The following is a 22,509-nucleotide window of genomic DNA, read 5'->3' on the forward strand; positions in this document are numbered from 1 at the left end:
CAGCAGGAGATACATTGCAGGCAGTTCAGACTGAAAGCTGGAGGTGCATCACATCCCTCTTCCAGCTTTCCTCTGGCTTCCATTGAAGTTTAAGAAACTGAAAAAACTGGAAATTTCAATTTTTAGAGTAGAGCTTCTATTGCATGTTTTTATTTACCTTCAGACTTGTTGTTTTGACATAGTTACAGCTTTTTCTGTAGCCCTGGGCTACTTTTTAGGTCTTTTCCTCCTAGGTAATACTTTTAATTCTGCCTATGTGTCATTCACTCCTTGTACGTGATAGAACGTTCTGCCGGAGATGACGATGGCTCTGCTCTGAGCTCCAGCCAGTTACTGACTTGCTCTGCATTGCTTTTGCTTATACCAGTGCGAAAGAGGAAATCTTGCAAATATATTTTGAAAGCTTTAAAGGTGTTCTTGGTAACAGCAGAGTCATCATTAAATGAAAGCACTTCTATTTATTGTATGCAAGTGCAGTCATGTTGTTTGTGGCCTTCGTGCCCAATGAGCAAGAAATCCATTGTACTTGTACTTTTAATTTTGCATCTCTGTGAGCAATGTTCTCCCTGGGGGCTTGCAGAGGAAACCTGAGGCATAATCTTGATTTCAGCTGCAATGCAGAAATAGAGCTGCTCCTGGTGACTGTGCGTGCGACCTTCACGTACACACTGGCTTTTATTTGACTTCTGAAGCCTCCTTTTGGAGCTTTTTTTGGCTGCTGGCTACAAAAACACAACCTAGAAGGCTTAAGAATATGAAAGAACAGTCACTTTCTTTAGAGGAGGGGATATTCCATCCCCTTCTCAGGAGGTGAGAAAAATACCTCACTCCCAGAGATGGCTGATATTTGTGTTCCAACCCTTACTGTCACAGCAAGCAAACAGTGGTGATGCAGGATATATTGCAGGCACACCTCCTCACCCTTGTTTTCAGAATGGCACAGGCAGTTTAGGAGACAGGAAAATCTTTCCTAAATGTGAAAACTGATAGTGCACTAGTCTCACCACAGACCTGTGCAACAGAAGTCAGCCTGCACCAGCTGCAGGCACCAACCCAGAGTGGAGTTTGTGGACTCCAGCAGCTGGGCTGTGCTCCCTGGCTTCTCTGGGAGTCAGGGGCTTGAGAAGTAGCACATTTTACGGGTCTGGCTCTCCGGTACCTGCTGAGTCAGTTTACCTGGCAGGGCACTTGCAATGCTGGTTTTGCATGTGAGCTGTGTCTGCAGCTGGAGTGGGAAGCAGCGCCTGGACTGTGCAAGCAGAAAATCCAAAAGGAAAGGAACCCCCGTGTTTCGTCTTGGCACAGTTCGTCCCTGAGATTGTTGGAGCTGTTGTTCACAGCATCTCCTGCACGAGAGGAAGTCGTTGAGTGACTTGCCTTCCTTCCATCCCTGGAATGTGTCTCACCAAGAGGCCTCTCAGGGTGTTTGTGCAGCTCCAGAAATGTGCTGATCCCATGGCTGTGCAGTCACACTGCTCAGAGAAACCCTGAATGTGCTCTCCTGCCCTGTGCTCCACTGCTGAATTGCCACCACCTTCCCTTGCTCACAGAGGGTAATCGGAGTAGAGCTGTCCCTTGGAAACAGGGCAGTGCTCCTGAGCTTGAGGGGAGGTAATTTAATAACTTCTTAGGGTAGAGGCTGAAAGAGAGCTCTTTCTTTCATGCTTATACATTTCCAATCTTTCTTTATTTTTTTTCTTTTTACCAATCTTTCTTTTTTTCTCGTTTTAATTAGACAACGTATTCACTGATGTCATCACTATTAAATTGTATCTATCAACCCCTGCCATTACTCAACACTTCATTCCTTTCCTTATTGGTGAAGTTGAACACTTTTAAACCCCAGAGGATGAGATCAGGCAATTCTTCAGGGGACAGGCAGAATCTGTAATGAATGAAAAATTCGTGTATTTCATCTCTCAATGTAGTTATGTAGCCATTGATCCAAGGACTTCGTTGGGAGTGTGACAAGCTGGGATATGTGAGGACAAAGGCATCGGGGTGGGGTTGGTGTAGGATGTGTTGACTTTGCATGGATTAAAAATGGGTTTGATATTTGGTGCTCCCTTAAGTTGTGATTGTGCTGCTGCTGTGCACTTAAGCCTGAACAGAGGCATGTGACCAATCCCATGGATTTCAGTGGATTGATTTCTGTGATGAAAGTCAAGTACATACATTTTGGTAGGATCCAGAACTTTATTTAGGATTCTCTTGGAAAAACAAGCAGGCAAGTGAAGTGTTAGTAGTCATCTGCTGCAATATTTCCAGCAAAATTTATTTGGGTGCAGAGAGAGTAAATATTTTGCTCACAATAACATCCAGGCTCAGATGTGCAAACACAGCCATCCTGTTGAGTTATGCTTTCAGGGCTGTACACATAAATAATAACAATTCAGCCAAGGTTTCAAAGCTCTTCACAAAGGCAAGGAAGTATTATCTTCATTTAGAGATGGAAAGGACTTTAAATGAGGTGCCTGAGGTCACAAAATAACTGTATTAGATTTGAAACCTGAGCTTACTGTCAACCAAAATTGAAATGTAATTGTCTCTGTTCAATTGTAACTTGATTTTCATCTGCGGATTAATGTTCAGATTTAATGGGTAAGAAGGTCAAATCTTTCTAACGGAAACATTTTTAGTCAAATTCACCGCCTTTATCTAAGCCTCATTTTTAATCACTTACAACTGATAGCTCCACTAATTGTGACTAATTACACCACTGTGCTCTTAAGGTAACTTAATTTCTCTACAGATTTTTGATGTTCATGGTTTCCAGCTTTATTGCTGTAAATTGAAGCCCTGCTTGGACAAAAGCAAGACTGCAGTGGGGTGTCAAATATTCTCCTTCCCCAGGAAGCCTCTGGGATCTCAGGAATGGTGTCCTAGGACAGAGTGACACTCTCTACTTTATGATGCCATGAGGTATTTTAAAATGCTGCTTCAAGTATCATTTTTAAATTGTCACCTTTTGATCTCTCAGCATCTCTTGCTTCCTTGAAGCACCATGAACCCACTTTGAGCAGTAGCAAACACAACACTGACTCCAAACCACACGTGGGGCTGGAAGGGGGATAATTTCATCTGATTACATTAATATTTTGTTGGAAGCAGAGTGACAAATTGGAGACTGATTGCAAACAGCAGACAATCACTGACTGTAGAGAATCCTGGCACTCCACTGGCACTTCAGATGCTTTAAAGAGCCATTCCAAATCTGCAGGAAAATGGTTGAAACATTTTAATTCTGTAATTTACATTGCATCACTCACTTAACCAGCTGTTTTGATTGTGATTATGAAAACACTGTGATATGCTTAGAAAAACCTTAGAAGACCTATAGCAGTGTGTATTACTAATAGACTTGTATGTTTTCCTTATCCTTTTCACTACCAGTAATTTGTTTTAAACCAATGAAAATACCTATTTTGTTTCAATTGCAGAGCATTTTTAGCTTGACTCAATCAGATTCTTTTCCCAGAGCCACACGAGGCAAGAGATTATTAATGACTTTTTCCTTGTTATCCATTCCTCTGAAATGGTTACTTTAATTATGGCATCTTGATTTAATATATGTAAAAGCACTTTGTAACAGAAACCTTCACTATTTATAGCATGACTTTCACTGTTTCCTGAGATGCTGCAGTCAGGTCCTATTAGCAAAGTACAGCCTAATCCTCCAAGCATCTATCCACAGCTGTTCCCAGATTTAGCAGCTCAAAAATGCTGAATAATAAGGATGCTGCAAATGCTCACAGAATTTTGAAGGGATTGCTTTGGGTCAGTGTGACGCCTGTGAAAGTCTCAAGTGAGTTGCTACTTTTACTGAATCAGAATGATGCAGAGTTGCGAGGCATGGCTTGGATCAGAGGCACAAACCTCTGTCACTGTGCTGTGGGGATTCAGTTCAATGTGTGAGTAAAACCAACAGCTGAACCCAAAGCCCCAGTCCAAGGGGATAGGTAGAGAGTCACCAATCCCACGTGGAGTTTGTAAGGCAGAGGTTTGTATTCCAGCTCTCCCAAACTCCACGGAGGTGAAAGGGGCTCTGCCAGGAGTACAGTGTGTGGGTGACATCCCCAAGCTCCAGCACTGCTTCAGCCCGCAGCTCATGCAGATCCCCAGCCTCTTCTGTCTTTCCCTAGAGATCAAAGAATGCCTCCAGGATCAGCCAGAAGTCTGAGCAGACATTTACAGTCCTCAAAATAAAATACTTGGACTTTCATAAGTAAACCCTTTAGAAAATTTGCTGCTCTTGCCTGAATCTGTGATAGTTTAAAAATTCTTATCATGGTGAAATTGCACTTTCTATGACTTACAGGCTCTGTGAGAGGGAAATGTCTCCTGTCCACCAGCATGGGAGGTGGAACTCTAAACACAGATAGAACAGGTATTTTCACATGTTTATTCTTGCAAAGGAAGTCCTCCTAACTTTGTGCTTCTCTCAGTAGGGTTGCTGATAACTTTTACCATACCATGTTGGTGAAATTCTCCATCAGTGTCTCTATGCTCTGTTGCCTAAACCAACAAGCTTTTAGTTTGTTGTTGATACCCCCTTAAAGAATTTTCAAGTTTGTAGGAGTGTTTGCTATGTTCTCTGTATCAGATCTTGGAAGAATTCCTAGCAGGCCAGACCTGCTAATTGATTTAATTCTTGGACATTTTAAAAGAAATTCTGGCCGCACTTACCTGAAGAATAAATATGGTTAAAAACAAGTGATAACTTTACTCAAAAGATGAAAAACATATTAAAATGCAAAAGTACAAGATTTTCCTTGCAGTACAGGGATAGATGATCAAAACTCTAGCAGGAAGTGGAAAACTTCCATGCTTATTAAAAGATAGAAAGGGCTAAGAAGAGTAAAAATGCTTTAGATCAGATTTGAAATTTGATTCATTCACTAGTGGGTCAAGAACCTAATCAGCTGTGGGATAAATGCTTTTCTGTCATGCTGATATGAATGTGTCCCCCACCACAGATCTGAAATTTGTTACTTACTATGTGTTTTGATATGTGTAGTAACTAGTTCTGTCTGTTGCAAAGTTGAGCAGTACTGAACCTAAATCTAAATATTCCCCCCAGGAAATCTCCAGTCATCTTAATCATGTGCTTGAAGTATGCATATGAGACTGTGGAGGCTGGAGATTATTGCTTAGGGACTGGCATCAATGTAAGTGTATTATTAGGATGGATAAATTAAACCCAGAAGTACAATTACGGCATCCCAGTTTGCCAGGTCCTGTCTTATCTCCAAAGGCTGAGTTCAGGGCTTAGGGAGGCTGCGCTACAAAGTTCCCTCACGTTCTTGAAGTCTATTTTGTAACAGGTCTGGGATCATTCCTTCTTCTTTCACAAGCTGCCCTCATCTCTTCTGTACGTAAGTGTTTATTTGTATACAGCAGGAGACAAAAGCATTACAGCCCCACATGGACAGACATGGAATATTCCCATGGATTATGGATTTCACAAGTATTCCTTGTGACTGCAAAAGCTCTGTGGGACAAAACATGAAGAATTATGAAGACCAGCTTTCAAATTATTATATCTACTTACAGTTTATCGCCTACACAGGATCAGTTTGTTGGCTGTTTCAGCCCTTTTTGGGTTGTATTTAAGCTTTGGTGTTTGGTTTGGTGGCTTTTTACTGGTTTAAGTTTTCCTGCTTCTGTCTCATAGATTAAAAGCCTTCTGGCAGTTTTGTGTTGAAGTCGTTTGAGTTTGGCAGTTGGAAAAAAACCAACACAAACAAACAAAGAGCAAACAAAAGTAATTTGGGGTGAAATTGGATTGGACTCCCTCCTCTCCTCCCTGGCTGAGCTCTTAGCTCATGGTTGCTCTCGATGGCAGTGTCTAATCAAGCTCTGAGCTGAGGAACCTGCACAGGAGACCACTGAGAATTGTTTTCATGGAAACTCAGTTTAATATCCTGTCACTTTTGTTTATTATTTTAATAGAGCAGGATTTATTCTGTACTCACAAACTTCACATTATATTTGCAACTGTAATATTATTTGAAAGTGGTCCTCCAAAAACTCATCATTTGGGAAGTTAATGGGAGTTGTTCCAGCCAGTTGTACTGATACAAAAAAGTGTGTTTGCACCAAGAATCTGGGAATACATGAACATAGCTGCACTGAGATGAGAATTCTCACTCAGGTCAGGAGTTTGGTCACAAGGGATGTGACACTTCTTGTGCACTTCATCTTTGTTTTCAGCGAGTCTCTGATCAGGAAATAGAGTTCATAATATATAATTTATGTGATTGTTTACACCGTGAGGCAGCAGTAGCAGTGCATCATTTGCAAGTGGTCTATAGATAGAAACATCTTTGCATGAATTAGTGATCAAATAAGTAGTATTTGTTCAAATCAGCTCATGAAGAATTAACAAAGAAAAGCCAAGAGGCCAAATGAATCCACTTAACATCTTATTGCAAGCAGTTCTGCCATCTCTAGTATTTATCATTTCAGTGTTGTGTTGTTGGTATCCTATCACATGAAAAGCAATAATACTTTTCTGTGGAATCCATGATCTTATTTCTAGGAAAATAATCTCCACTATGAGGTTCACAGATGTCTGGAGCTATTTGATTCCGTTTCTCTTGGCAGAAGGCGTTCCTGGTTTTTTGTGCAGGAGGAAGGAGGAACAGGCAATGCTGGGAATGCAACTCACTTACAATGCTGCCTCTTTTCCTGTAGGATTGACAAAAATTGTTAGTTGCAGCATGATTAAATTCTAACATCCAGTACTGCTCTAACTTATTTGTTAGGCCACACCTAATTAGATAACGTGGAAACATTTCATCCTGGAGGAGATGTTCTCATGTTGCCTGATGCTGTGCAAGGTGCCGGAACTCTGGTTCTGCCGTTGGCATGGGTGTTAGGGCATGGAGATGACTGATGTGAGCACTGCAGCCATCCTGCTCCCTTTCCTCCTGCCTGGAGGCTTTGTGGCTCCAGGAGGTGCCGGGGTATCCCTCCCAGTGCCCAGACGGTGCAGGGTGGCCTCACCTGCAGCCCTGGGGTGCAGCCCCACAGGAGCAGGGGGGTGCCTGGGGAAGGTGTGCGGGGCTCTGCAGGCTCTGCTGGGAGCACGCAGAGACAAGAGAAGGGATCCTGGATTCAGTCACCCCAAATGGCTTGTGGAAAGCCAGGAGTTACTGCAAAACTCACTGGCAGTAAAGCAGCAAAGCCCTGGGGAAGGATGTGGGGGAGGCAGTGGTGGTGGTGAGGCTTTGATGGGCTGCTGAGCTAATCAGCCCGTCGGCTGCTGCAAAGGTCGTGTCACGGAGCTGACACAAACCTCCTCCTCCAAAGTTCTCTTCTAAGAATGCTGTAAAACCCCAGTTCAACCCCGTGGTTTTTACCACGTGTACGAGCAGCAGATATTCTCACAGCACATCCCACAGAACTTTCCCCTGCCTTCTCTGTGGGAACATGGGGTCTTTGTATGTTGGAGTTGACACCGTTTGTAAGGACACAACACAGTGTGCCGCAGGAGGGTTCCCAAAGGTCAAGCACCCAAAAGGGCTCGGTTCTGCTGACTCTCACAGCCTCTGGAGCTGGACAGACCCATTGGAACCAGCTATGGGCACTGAACTCTCCTCAGAGCACCCTGCGGCCGATGCCCAGTGCTGACACCCTCCGCAGTCCTGTGGGTGACCCTTCTCTCCACCCTGATCCCCCAGCAGGGTGATGGTCACCCTGCTCCAGCCTTTCCAGCCTGGAGGTGGCTCTAAGGATCAGTCCTTCTCCTCATGCCCACCTGAGGCCTGAACGTGCTCTGCAGGGAGCCCAAGGCCAGAGGGCAGCAGCTCTCTGAGGACCTGAGCAGGTACCTTTCCTTCTCCTCTGCTCTCTCTCTGCAAATACACTGTGCTTAACCTCTCCCAGCCACAGGCTGCATGTCTCTGGGATTTTCCCGGGCTAATACTGCTCCAGAAATCATATTATATGAGATAATAATCTCTCAGATAAGAGATGTTAATAACATATTCTGTGAAACCGATGTTCCGTTTCTACTCTGTTTTCAGCAGAAACCAAATACATCCCATTAAACCCAATGAGAACTGTAGCCAGCTGCCTTGACAGGGCACATTAGAAATACAGCTTATTTTTCCCCTCCTCAAATACACAGAAGGTTTATTGATAATATTTTCTGTTAGCCTAAAGCATCTTTTTTAGAAACAAGTGTCTCTCTTGTGGCTCTTTATCGGTGTCACTTCAAGCTGAAATGTTTGCAGAGCAGACCAGGAGTGCTTTCTAACCCACTTTGTGTAGATTTAAATGTATATATTATGCAGGGCAATGGGGGATCAGACTCAGTGGAGTATCTTCAGAAATAATTGAAAGCAGGACTTGTTCCTGGTGCTTCGTAAATAGTAGCAATAACTCTTCACGTTTCACACACTATTTGAGCTTTTAAAATTCTGCTGTGCCCTTCTGTGGCCAGGAGTGAAAAGTGAAATCCTTTCAGATCTCTTGTGATTTAGCAGACAGCTTTAAGGGGTAAGTCTGAGGTAAGGAGGAATAATTAACTTTTTCAGAAGTCACTTTCAGCCAGGAGAATTTAAATCTTACTTTTAATCTTTCAAATTGACCATGAACTTTGCATTCATTCTATGTTGTATAAAATTATGTGTTATAATATATAAGTAAGTAGAACTGCACTGTGGACAAAATGAAGTGTGGAAAGTGTTTTGGAGGAGATAGAAGCAAGTAAATGTGAAGTATATGAAAAATCTAATCAATAAGATAACAATTTCAAAATAAAAACATTAGCTGCTAGAGAGTCCAACAAATCACATCAGTTGTGTGGAGCAGCACCATTGGATGAAATTATCGAGTGGCGAGAAGCAGAACACATCAAACACAAATAATCTTTCCCTCTCATTTGTTTTGGTTTGTAGTTGAAGGTGTAGGAATTGCTTTCCCTGTCAAGATGGGGAAAAGGAGGAAAGGAGCACATGTAGCAATTGCAGCGCAGCACAGTCTGAGCCGTGTCACAGGTTTACAAAATGTCACCCTGTGCCATGGCAAATGAGCCACTGTCACGCCCTTAAACAGCCCTTTCGATCTCTCCTAATGCACAAATTATGGTTGTTGGCACGTCTCATTACTATTATCATGTGGAACATTGAAATGTTTTGCTCTCTGATAGCAAATTCCTAATAATTTACCTGCCTGAGACACAAAGAAAGAAATTAGGTAGAATGCCAGTTTTTTCTGGAGTTGTTTAATATTCCCTCAGTGGTATTTAACATACTTTGCTACAGGGATGCATGTTGAAAATTCAATGTATATATTTCCAGGACAAACTATATGGCCTTGGTTTGATCTAAAGCCCCCATGGCACCAGAGGAACCTGATGGAGAGGACAGACAGTGCAGCTTTTTGCCAGTCAGCCAGCACAGATCAACAGGATGGTAGTGATACTTTCAGGCTGTGCTGAGAGGAAGATGAGATATTGGATGTAGTCCTGCTCAGCCAGTGATAAAGGTGTCACGGCAAAAATGGTGACAGCAGCACAGTGTCCCTCCCTGGAGGGTGGGTCATGTGCTATGCCAGCAGAATAAATTTTTGCAGCATTTTAAAACAAACCAAATGCTAACCCGTGCTTTTTTCAATCCTTCGGTCTGCCAAACAAACAGGAAAGATGAAAAATAGAAATCCATAAGGTGGAGCTCTGTCAGCAGAGTGGCAATTTTTACATGGCTTGAAGGCAGGATGTGGATGCTCACACCTGGAAGCAGTCTGTCTGGGATTATCCAGGCAAAAAGGCCTTGGAGGAAGCTGCTGGGTCATGTTTTCCATATATTTGGAGGAAAATTGCATGTTTGCTTGGACCCCTCCAGCAGGCAGGACACAGCCGAGTAAGGGTGTGGAGAGGGCTTCTCATCTCCAGGGGGAAAAGTCCATTCCAGGGGAGGGAGCAGAAGGAAAACTACTGGAGCGCTGGGAACAGTACACAAAATCAGCCAGTGAGGAGTTTTGTCTGGGCAACTTTCTAAAGAGTATCAGAAGATAAATCACACTGTCCAAAATTAATAGACTCCTCAAGCACTTTAGTTTATTAACGTTCCTGGCGATTCCCCAGACGTTGAAGTAAGTTTGGTGAATTCCATCGTGCTTCTTAAGTGGAGAGAACATTTCCTAAGCAGTTTTATTGTCCTTTTAATGTCTGAACCTGAGACTATTAGGGCTGCAAGATGATTTATAATGATGTGCTAAACTGGAGTAATTTCAGTCATTTTATTAAGCCCTTTGTGGATGAGATGGAGAATTGCTGGGGCTGTGTTTTGTTTGAACACTCTCCCTGTGCCTGTGCAGAACACGTGCGCAGCTCCTCAAGAAGTGGGGATGCAAACCATATGGTAGAGCCTGGGATGCCAAAGTGCATTTCTAACCCCTTAGTGATAATTTCAATGTGTTACAGCAGCGTCTCCCAAAACAGTGAGAAACTCTTCTCTTTTAATGTATGTTATTTCTCATAGTGAAATGATCTGTCAGTAACAGTAGTGATTAAGTTACTGTTCCTAAAGAACAGCAGTCTCACTTTATTCCCTATCCATATTTTCCTTCCTGTGGCTCCCAAAGATCATTTCCTTTGAGGTCATGTTTGGTTAAGGTCATGTGATTTTATTTCTGGGTATTTTTCTCTGTAATTACCTGTAGGACAGTTACTTTTGACAATTAGTTAAGATCTAAATGTGGTTTCTCTTTGAAATTCAGTTAAGGCTTTTCAGTTGTTTTTCCACAGTGTGCCAAGAAGACACATGTTTAAGAATATGCAGTTCTATGGTTCTGCAGGATCTATTATTTTTATTATTCATTAACTGAATTACAGGTTCTTTGGGGAAAGACATATTTTGAGCAGTTCCTTACTGAGTTTGGGTCACCGTCTGTGAGGTGCTGGGGTGCAGAGAGCAGAGCAGGTGCAGTAACAGGCACTGAACTGAGAACAGGATGTGGAGAAATACTCAGGTCAAACATTCACTGATTCCCTTTAACAAAAGAACCTGGTAATGCTCAGCATTGAGGCCACCTCTGGCAAACAGGTACTCTGAATTTAGCACAAAATCTTCCATTAATACTGAATTCTCAAATGCAATGTTAGTACTGCTTTCTCTACTTTTCTTTCCATACAGTCATTTGAATATTGCTTTTTGTTTTGTCCTCAGTTTTGAAATCTGATTTTCTTTCCTGACCAGTGTAACACAGGCTGTCACCAGGATAATTAACAAAGCACGAGGGATAATGTCTGGACTTTTCCAGTTACCTTTGAAACTATGAAAAGACAATTCTCTTCCACTGCTTTTCCCAGTTTTGTAAATGCTCCTCAATGTTCAGTTATAATTGTACACAAAATCAAAGGATCCTCAAGATCAACACCTTAGAAACCAAATGAATCTAAAATTGACTCAACCTGGGATGGAAGACACTAAAAAGAAGTAAAAGACAGTGCTACATATTCATGAGGTTTTACAGAGGTGAGTATCAGAGTGATGAAAAGTGTATTTGAGTGTAAAATGCCCATGTTCAATTATCTCTTTTCAAAAATTCACAGGGCAGCACAGCAGCTTAGCAGCTTTTTGGGAGCACAGTTCAAGGGGGAAGATGTTCTGTCTCTAAGGCCATCCATGGTTGCTTTTCAGTGGCTGTGAACAGATGTTGCACAGGTAGGATTCATCAGACAAACGTATTTAGAGCTCTGTCAAGTCCATGATAGCTAAGAAACATTGATAAGGTTTGGGTTTTTTCTTTCTCTCTGAGGGATGCATGTTAAATTTTATTTCTTGTTTAAAAAAACTATCATCACTATGAAGAGTTTAACTTCACCATAGAGTTTCAGACCATATAGGAGGTGGTTCCAGGAATGGAGAGTTGTCTGGGTTTAGGGGGGAAAAAAAAGCAATTCCCAGCAATCTGTTGAAATTTATTAGAGTTTTTATTATAACAAGGCCATCAGCTGCTTCTCTGGGTGCCATGGAAACAGGCATTGCTGCAAACAGGGGAGGCTGCTTTCAGTCCGTTCCTATGTCAGAAAAAATAAAAGAAAGAAAATAGGGTTTTGTGGGATGAGACATTTAAAGGACTCTGCCCGTGTCCTTAGCAGTGCACGTGGCCACTGCCCTGGCAGAGGGACCAGACAGACCTCTGACTGCTTCCAGTCTCATGAAACAAAACTGGAGCAGCTCTCCACTGATCTCTAACCATAAATAAATGGGCAGATAGGGATATGGCTGGGGAGCAGCCCAGCCAGCGTGGAAGGTGAAGGGATCTCCTTTCTAATTCTCTTGTGGTCCATGATGCAGCTTGAACTGCAGCTGAGGCTTCCTGGAGCTATTCTGGGCCCAAACCAGTCAATTCCTAATGATCTTCCGTAGGAGAGAAGGAAGAGGCAGGAGAGCACTGACATCACCTTGAACTCCTGCTTTTGTGTCTGTACTCAGCCCAAATTTTAGATCATTTACATGTTTCAGTGCAACCCCCTCTCCATATTCTTAGTAAAATATCATAACAAGCAATTTCTCATTCCAAAAATAATCTGTGGGAATCAGCATAGTGGTTTTCCCATTAGAAGCACAGTAAGTGCCTTGTGCAGCAGCATCATTCAGAGAGCATCTGTTGGGATTGTTGTCATAGAGATCCCAGGATTGCTGCACTAAATGTATAAGAGTCCATGCCACAATTCATGTGCTAAGTTTTATAGCTCTAATACATCCGCTGGAGATTTCCATCTGAAGTTTCCTCAGCTTTCCTTGCTGGGTGGGAGGTGGGATTTTCCCTTAAAACTCAGAGAATGAAATTAGAGAGATGAATGTGAGATTTTTGTAAGACTTAACATGTAAACAGTCATCTTAAAATATTGTGAAGTTGATAATGATCACATCTTTCTATAAGATTCATGAAAAATCTGGATTTCTCTCTGAGCTACGTATGTATTGTTTGTTCTTCGTGTTATTCAGTAATACAGTAACGTTATTCAGTAATACAGTGATTAATTATGCTTAAGCTGATGTTTTCCCAATTTCTTTACATTTGACTGTTATTATTGTTTCTGTGCTTATGTGAAGATGAAGCCAAGGAGACAGTCTGGAGCAACACATCCTTGCACTCCATGCTTTATCCATTTATTTCGATTTTCCATGATTTTCAAGGTGTACTGGAAAATAATTTAAATAAATTGGCACATAGATCTGTATTACAAACCTTGAAGAAAACCTAAATAACTTTGGCAGGTCATAGAAAAAATTTTTTTAAAGCTATTAACTGTCTGTCAAGTTGCCCACTGCAGAGCCTTCAGCTGATTAGCTGCTTTCTGGCCCAGTGGAAAGCAATTGCACAGAAAACCTTGAAAACAAATCATTGGATGTAACATGGAAAACTTGATCTTTTTTAGGATATGGAGAAACAACAGCATTTGTTTACTGATAACACCAATTAAACTGGCTGTTTAATTATGTGTTGGCCCTGCCACGTCTCAATGTTTGTAGGGATAAAGATGTGGGTTAACTGTGCTCTAAGTGGGAGACGGACTCTGCTTTGGGTATCTAACAAATCTGATGCTGCCTCATCCAAACAATCACGGAAGCGACATGCCAGACTTGGCATAAAGATGTGCTTGGTGAAATCCCCCTGGGCTGAAGGAAAAGCTGTGATCACTTTTCTGTCTGCAAATGCTAAAAAGGGATAAGAGAACCCCCTGGGGCAAGGATCTGCTGGCTGTCATCTCCAGCTGGGCAGGAACTGGGCATTTATTCTGAGTTCCATCAGCTATCACATAGCACAAAGGGACAGACAGACAGACAGACAGGCTCTCGTCAGCCTTAGCTGGGAGGTAACAGAGGCCACCACAAGATTTGTTTGTCCCAGGACAAGAACCCTAAAACTGCTGTCACACCAAAGCCTGTCCCAGCCCCTTGGTGGGTGCAGAGCTGCAGTGGGAGCTGAGGCTGGGCACAGTATCCCTGGGCTATCACTGGGCTATCCCTGGACTTTCCCCAGCCAGTGGATCCCTGGACAAAACCAATAAATCCCGAGCTCTTGCAGCTTGCAGAGCTCTCTGCTGCCTGACCCAAGCCTCTTGTACCCATTTTAAATGCAGGATTGCATGTGGCGAGTCGGGCAACAGATGAGGGGAGGCTCAGAAAGGCAAGGACTCTGGTGCCTGTAAACACCCTTACCAAACCCAGTGGGCTTAATGCTGCTTATTTGGGGTGGGAAAGAGCATGGACAGGGCTCCCGTGGAAACAAACTGAGGATCACTTCGTTCTGATCTCTTGCACAGCACCTGAATATCATTACTACACATCCCTTCCTGTTAGAAAGGGGCAACCCCTTCACTTGAATTTCATCTACCATACTGTGTGAATATGACATTAAAAACTCTGGGTTTAGGAGATGTATTTTGCTGCAAGGAGTTCAAGCAAAATATTTCCTTTGTCTTTCTTCTCTCTCTCTTTTCACTGACAGGGAGGGGGGTCATGGTAATGGGATGACCAGGAGAGAGGAGCAGAGAGTCCGTCATTTGATCCTGCAGCAGCTGGGATGGAAGGGCTTGGGTTGTGTTCCCCATTCTCACAGCTCTTCTGGGCTAATACAAAATGCATAACTAAGCTCTGTCAATTATTTGAAAAGTAAAATAGCAATTAGAGGGGAGAAAAAAGAAGGATGGACGCCTTTGGCATGTTATCACTCTTCCTGCTGGGAGATGATTAAGCAAAGCGAGCAGCAGCTGTAGGGAGCCACCAGCCATCCTTCAGCATGGGATCATTGTCACTCAGTGCAGATGCCATTCCCTTCCTCAGCTGGGATGTTCCATTTATTTCAATTACTGGACGCAGTTGAGCTGAGGAAACATTTGCTTGTTCCTTTGTTATTACATCTCTCCTATACCTGAAGTTTCTGCTACTTGTCTCATCATTAATATTTCTTACCACCGTGTGTCTTCTCCATCAACGAAGGTCATTCCCTATCAGCTCACACACCTAGAGAGGCATCATCCATCTTTCCAGGACAGTGTGAGGTACTCAGCCATACCTGTCTGTCTGACTCCTGTTTGTCTTGCCATCTGTCTTGTTCCCATGTGTAACATCTAATTAATGCCTATGGTAATTAATAATGCTGTGGGGTCTTTTCTATTACCTGTTATTGGTGCCAGTGGGAATAAATCAGCACATTGAACACAAAGGGAACTGTGGTATTCAGTGATGGAGAACGTAAAAAATGCACTTAGAGATTTTAAATATTCATAAAATAGAAGGCAAGGACCATAATTTTTAATAGAAGATTTTGTATAGTGAATAAAACTACATGATCCTACTTCTTTGTGGAGTACTAACAGGGCATTGTGTAGCTGAGGTCCCTACACATACAGAAGACAGTTCAGTGACCAGTTCTGCCTTGGAGAAATAGTTGATTTGTATTGTTTTTAAGTTTAATTATTTGAAGGTTTTGACAGTGGTGTTTGGCCTTTTGAAATTGTCAGTTTGAAATGTACTGGTCCATAGAAAATTGCAGATTAAAGGTTGAATGCAGTTATTCTCCATGGATAATCTCAGAGCAAAACATTTGGCCATTGATGTCATAGCACATGGTTTCTGCTGCCAGCTCCTTGGATGATCACAAACAGGAGTATTCCTGGCTTAAAAGTCAGACTGATTTCTGCTTTTTTGCAAAATAATTCATTTTAGTGATTAAACAGACCTTTGCTTTTAGGTCCCCCAAACATGTAGGGGAGCAGTGCCCCAGTGGCACCAAAATCCATGCCTTGTGTCCATACGATCCAGGGAAGTGCAGTATTGATACCAGCTGCCAAGAGATCTGCCCCAGAACCAGACAGAAACCCAGCCAGGGGCTGGAGCAGGAATTCCCATCTCCCCGTGCTCAGTACCACTCACAGACATGTTTTGTTATTCCACACACATTTGAGCCAGCAGCAATAAGCACTTTACCCACTCAGATCTAAGAGACAACACAGGAGTAGTTGCTTAAACCCTGTTATTTTGTCTAGGATGCTTTAACAGAACTTCAGGAAAACCTTGCCCTTCGCTAGTGCTGTTAGGCTTTCCAGGAGAGTACCACAGAATGATTCCCAATTTTTAGTCCTCTGAAAGCTGAAGATATTTTACTAATTTAATTCCTATTCTGCTTACATTTTCATGCAGGATCAGGTTTCCCATTGTTGAGGGATATTTCTTTTCAGCTTAGGTCATTTTTTTTTAGAGGAAAAAAGTCTTTCTCATGCTGGGAGCTGTTTTATAAAAGAAAAATTACCTTTTCCACCATCAACTTTTCCAACTCCTTTGCAAAGATGAATTAATTCTGAATCTGTCTCAATTACTTGGGGATTGTATTTCATTGTAACTGATCCCATTTCATTATTTTTGTAGATTAAGCATAGGGGCTGGCAGTGCGACTTCAGAGCTCAGCTCTGGGTTTCTGAACTTGAGAGAAAAAGTGAAATAATTTTTTGTTTGCTTCCCTGTGTTGCTTTGAATGCAAAATCTTAGCAGGGCAAGAGGCAGTGGATATAAATTGATTTTCAGGGAATTCCAATTGTTTATTGCTGTGGGTTTTTTTGGTTGCTGGGCTTTTTCTTTGTCCAGCTGGACGCAGTCCTAAGGAACCTGTTCTGACTGTGCTCTGAGAGGTGCTTGGACTGTAGGATCACCAAAGATGCCTTCCTACCTCAGCTTTTCCATGTGTCTGTGAATTATCATGAGGAGGAAGCTACAGACCTGCAAATGTCTGAACTCTGTGTTTATCACATGTATCCCCTGCACCCCCCTGGCCTGATTAGTCAAAAATTATGAAAAGCAAGGGAAATAGTTGGGAAAATGTTCCCAAAATTTCCATTTGCTTTCTGCCCTGATGGAGTTCAATGTTATTTAAATGTCACAAAAAATAATACGTGGAATATGATAGATGAGGTGCCCATTTCAGTGAGCTTACACACCCAAAACCAAATGCTGTCCATGCGTTTCTTAAATGTGATTTCAAAGAATTGTATTGCTCCTCCTCAGAGTTTACAATTAAGTAAGTGCAGGAAAAGTAGATAAATCAGAAAGTCAGCGATTGGAACATAGCGTAACATTTACTTTTTACGTTTCATGCCTGACTGTTATGTTTTTATTCCATCCTCTTTTGTCATATTTGAATGTTTAAAGTAATTATAATCCTGGATGCAGCTTCCTGATGATTCCCTTCTAGTTCTTTTTTGTGATGTTTTGCACACATTCCTTTTCCCCACCTTTACCAGACCTTGTTGAAACCTCTTACTGCAGCCTTTTCCTCATGTCTTTCCAAACTTTCTTGACTGGTGTGTTGCCACCCAGAGAAAGGGAAAATTCATGGTTCAGGGGAAAATTCAATTGTTGTATATACTGGTGGGTCACTTGTCCCAGAATTACTTCAATAACTAGCAGTGATTTATTTATTTTTAGAAGAAAAAGGTTCTCCTGTTTTGTTTAAGTAATATGAAAGCAAAAGGAAAGATAAAATCGAAAGAGAAGGCCGCACTTTTCTTTGCTGATGATGCATTTGATGGATGTCTCTCTGAGGACCTGATTGAACTCGGTGTTATACTCCCCAAATGAAGATAAATCATTGGTGAAGGGTTTGTGGAGTACATGCCCAAAATCAATTATGCTCACATGGAGATCTATTAATCTATTTCTTCCTGTTCAGTCTACCCAGTCTCTTTTAAATGGCTTTTTATCATTCCAAACACAGGTTACTTTTTTAAAGTGGTGGTACAGTTCTGGTGGCTTGCATTAAAATCAGAGTTGAGCCTCATATGTGAGGAGCCCTTTCACCTCTTCTCTATGCTCAGCCCAATTACCTTAACTCAGTTTCATCCCATTTCTCCCAACAAAATCTCTGAGTCATAGGGACACTGACCCTTTCTGTAGAGGTTTGGCAGGGTTTGCCACCTTTCCTGTTGGTAACACAGCAGCCTGGCAAAGATTCCTGTATGAAAAGAACAAAGTTATGCATATATAAGGATGTACAGTTGAAAACACTGCAATGAAAAAGAGATATGCAGGAAATTGTCTCTATTGAATGGTATTTCAGGGAAATCCAGTGGAGTTCAGAGCCAGAATGTATCAGATGCTCTCTCCATTCCCAGGGAAAGATAATTTGATCACAGTCGATGCCTAATCAAGGAAGATGAAGGAGACAGAGCAAGCATTGACGGGAAGCTAAGTAACAGTTGGGAATTTAAAATTTTGTCAGGTTTTAAATTGTGAGGTCACCTTGTGTTTCTCAGCCAGAGACATGGTAAGAAGCTAATTCCGGTCCACTGCTTTCCAGCTAACATTTCATCATGTTAGCAGTGTAAAAGGTTGTTGATCACACAGGTAGGCAAAGCATTCCGAATGAATCCCAAATCCTAGCAGAGATAATTTTCATTCTGTCAGTGAATGACTGGCATTAGAATGACCCACTAGTTCTGTCTCCAGACTGAAATATTGGCAGCTAACATGAACAAATCCTGCCAGTGAATTCCAGCACGGGATGGAAGCACTGGTTGGATTTGATTATCCTAAGGGCTTTTTTCAACCTAAATTATTCTAAATGATTCTATGAAATGAGTGGTGTCCATGCACTGTTTGTATGAGACCAAAAGCATTGCCATGATTTGGTGTAGTGAACAATAGCACTCTGATGACACAAAAAGCAGTGTCTTGGGTGATTTTTGTGGCTGTACTTGTAACTTCAAGGAGCTGTGCACTAAAGCCTCTAAATCCCACGTGAACATATTGCCTGGGAGAATCCCCTGAAAGACAGGAGGCACTCAGGCATCTTTGCACTTAAGATTCCATGTTTTGCTCCAGGGCTGGATTTCCAACTTGTAGCTGGAAGAACAGTTCTTCAGGGACAGAATTCTTAGTCTTTAAAAGCACTGTCTAGGTAAGCAGCCCCAAGGATGGAGAAAAATCACCTTAATTTTAAAAGGTGGTGCTTTACAGCTCTGCAGGTGGACTTTCACTCAGACATGCTCACAGACATCTGTCTGAGACTTCTGGGGTTGTCCAAGGAAGTGTTTGAAATGCAATTTTTTTTCCTTTAGTAGCTCTCTAGAGAATATCAAAAAGAGCTAAGAGGAAGCAGCATGGAGAGGGCATCCAGCCCCATGGCACTCCAGAGCTGTGGCCCTTAGGAATTCTGCTGATGTGTATTGTGGAGTTGTATTTGTAAAACGAGGGGCCCTCACAGATCCCTCTCCTCTGCTGAAGTGAATTAACATCCTGTCATAGACCCTTACCAATTATCTGAGCCCTGGGCTTGGGTGCAGAGTTCCTGTCAATAAAGCCTGATAAACAAGTGCAGTACTTGGAGTGTTTAAGAACTCGGCATCGGTTTTGTGGCTGTGAATTTCATTGGCTTTCTAAGCAGAATTGGACTTTTGCTGGTAATTCATTCAAAGCAAGTAGCTGGTGTATAAATCCTTAGTTCTGTGGTAAAGCCCGTGCATACAAAATTAAACTGGATGAAATCTACAAGCCTGTGGGTGTTTTGGGTGAGTTTACAGCTTTTATACTCAGCCTTGCTTCTGATGGGATTAATAAATGTTTGGGATTGTTGCAGCTGCAGTCAACTCCTGTAATATATTGATTAGCAGTATATTGACAAAAATTGGTCTCTCCGTTAATAAGAAACAACACAGTGATTGATAGGTTACAAAAGTTACACAACGTGTGCAGACAGATGTTTGGGGAAGTGACACATCCCACACAGTCAATAATGCTGGAAAGTGGAGCAGAATTCTCCAGCTCAGCCTTGATTACCTAGCAGAAAGTGATCCTAGGCTTTTAGGTAAGGACTAACTTATTTTCATTCTGTTGTTGTTGTTATTGTTATTATTGTTGTTATTATTGTTGTTATTGTTGTTATTGTTGTTATTGTTGTTATTATTATTATTGTTATTATTAGAGTGTATTTTCTAGCCCATTGCCATCAGGGCTACAAAAGCGGTTTTCTCAGATTGTGCTATCAAGACTGACTGATTCCAGGTAAATCCAGTGTGGCAGAGCAAGCACTGAAACTGCCCTCAGCTCTCTAACATGGTTCAAGTCAAAACCGTTTTTGACATCACTTCAGCATGACGTGAGAAAGAAATCTGTTTTACATATAGGGAGATGACTTCAGAATACATTCCATGAGCTTTATTTAGTGTAAGGAGATTTTTTTTCCGCATGAGTTGACATAGGAAAGGGATATTCGAGAGACAGGCTGTTTCCACACCTCTTTCAATCTGTCAGATAAAACCACAGAGGTGGTTGTTGTTGTTGTTGTTAGATTTCTAGTTTGTTTTCTCAGTTTGTGGATGCCATTCTGATAAAAAAACACCTCTTTACAAATGTAAGAATTGAGCCCAACTATCAAACTTGTCCAGTTCCACTCTTTCTGGGTTTTTTTGGGTTTTTTTTTTACTTAGTGTAGGAAGAAAGGGGCAGAACCAACAGAAAGGAGTTGGAGCTTATTGAGAGAAGGAAAAATAAAGGAACACCTTTTTTTTGGCTGAAACCTGGCTTCAGAGAAGCCTTTACTTTCTTAGCACTGCTTAGGTCTGAAAAGATCTATTCATAGTAAATTCTGGCCCGGGAAAATTATTTTCTAACATACTTGGCTTTTAAGGCCTATTTTTCATTTTCCTGTTGTTCTGTGGCAATACATATATCCAAACCTTTGCAGGGAAGCTTCTCCTGTTCCCTGACCATCCCCCTTTACGGATAAGGCACTGAGTGGACTTTTTCCCAAGACAGAACTGAAAATGCTGCAATACAGCCTTCAGTAATGACACTTGGTATCACATTTCCAGAACCCTGTACCATTTTTGCTTTCACTGTGCAATGTTTTCATGTGGGTTTTCCCCTAAATCACTTAAAATGCAGCAACTACAAGGCTCCACGTGAGTGAGGGCAGAGAAAACCAGTCCAAGGTGGCTCAGTGAAGAGTTTAAAGTGAAGCTTTATTCTTCTGAGCCCTACCAAAGGGCTGAAAATCCTCTCACTGACTTAAGGAGAGTAGATCAAGGTCTAGGGACTCGTCAGTGAAGCATTTTCAAAGTAAGGATGGGAAATATTATCTGTACGCAGAAGGAGCCTCCTGTATTGAAGGATGAAAAGAAAACAACCATATGGACAAGGGGTTTGCAACACGAGAAACCACCAAAACCTGTAGATTTAATTCTGTGTGGCTTTCTACTAGAAATAATGTAAAATGCAGTGCACACAGCCCTCACACATACATACATACACCTGGCTAACTCATGGCACATGTGGCATTGGCTGGGTGTGAATTTAATAGACCTACACTTAGTTGTTTCATGTGGCTGCAGTCCTACCCAGTCCATCTGGGATATATATACAAAGAAAACAAAAGCCCTCACAGCATTTCATTGGTCTTTTCCCCATTTCTGTTGAATCATTTCTGTCAGCTTACACGATGACAGTTCTCAGACATGGGCATTTGCTTCCTTTTATTCATTGCAGGAGTATTTAAATGTCTGATCAGCCCTGAGTGTATGGCCAAGAGGACAGAGGGGCCTCTGGGGCATCTCCCCTTTAGGACTCACTGATTTTTCAGGTCCCTTCATCAGCCTGTGGTTCAGCTACAGACAAGGGGGTTTGTCCTGCATTTGCTGAACTCAGTCAGTCTTTTGTCTGGACTGATGTGAAAGACAAGTAACACTTGAAAAACCTCTGTTGTGTCAAAAAGATGCAGCACTGGGTAGGTTGTTAGAGCTAGTTTTAGTCAAAGTGGAAACTGGTAGTAAAGTGAGCAACTCGTCTGACATTTGGTACAAGGATCACACTATAGAAAACAGAATATTATCTCCCTCATTGTCAAAGGAAACACATACTCTGGATTAAACACAATTTATGGAGGTGATACAAAGACTTTACAAAACTGCAGGGTAAGAACAGGTGAACAAAATCAAGGGGCTGATTGCAGCACATCCAATCAAGTAACTGCCCTCAGCTGTGGGGGAGCCCCAGGAGCCTGAGGCATCACCACCTGCAGCTGGGTGTGCTCCCCTGACCAGGCTGCATTCCCCCTTCAGCAGCCAAACTGGGCAGTTCTCCTGCTCCCTTTGGGGGATATTCCTGTCCCTGCATGCCTCCTGGCTGTGGGATATTCCTGTCCCTGGATCCTACATGGCTGAGGGTGGCAGCTTCTCTGTGAGGGCGGGAGCCAGGTAAGGGCCTGAGGGCTGAGCCATCTTCGTGTGGGGCCTGGTTTGGGTGGGAAAAGGGAGCTGTTATTCGGACAGGAGAAGTTTGTGGGTTTTGTGAACTTGAGGGTTGTGTATGTTCATGCTTTGTGAGGTTTATGAGGTTTAATTTAATAGTCTGGGTATTTGAAAGTACTGGGGTTTGGTGGGGGGTTGTGTTTGGGGTTTTTTGTTGTTGCTTTTGCTATCAAGTTTCTTCTGTTAAAATACTTAAATTAGGAACAATGCGTATGAAAAACTTGCTTTCTTGTGCAATACCCCTGAAA

The 22,509-nt window shown here is 42.2% G+C and overlaps 1 long non-coding RNA gene across 2 annotated transcripts in view; it reads left to right on the plus strand.

Annotated features, from left to right (window-relative positions):
* Window positions 1-22,509, plus strand: part of LOC108449384 — a 180,383-nt gene that overhangs the window by 98,297 nt on the left and 59,577 nt on the right. For both annotated transcript variants that reach the window (XR_001865563.1, XR_001865564.1), the window contains exon 4: window positions 11,564-11,675. This is a non-coding gene — a long non-coding RNA (uncharacterized LOC108449384). The remainder of the gene's footprint in view (window positions 1-11,563; window positions 11,676-22,509) is intronic.

Source organism: Corvus brachyrhynchos, unplaced genomic scaffold (assembly GCF_000691975.1).
Source record: "Corvus brachyrhynchos isolate BGI_N302 unplaced genomic scaffold, ASM69197v1 scaffold69, whole genome shotgun sequence".
Lineage (NCBI taxonomy): Eukaryota > Metazoa > Chordata > Aves > Passeriformes > Corvidae > Corvus > Corvus brachyrhynchos.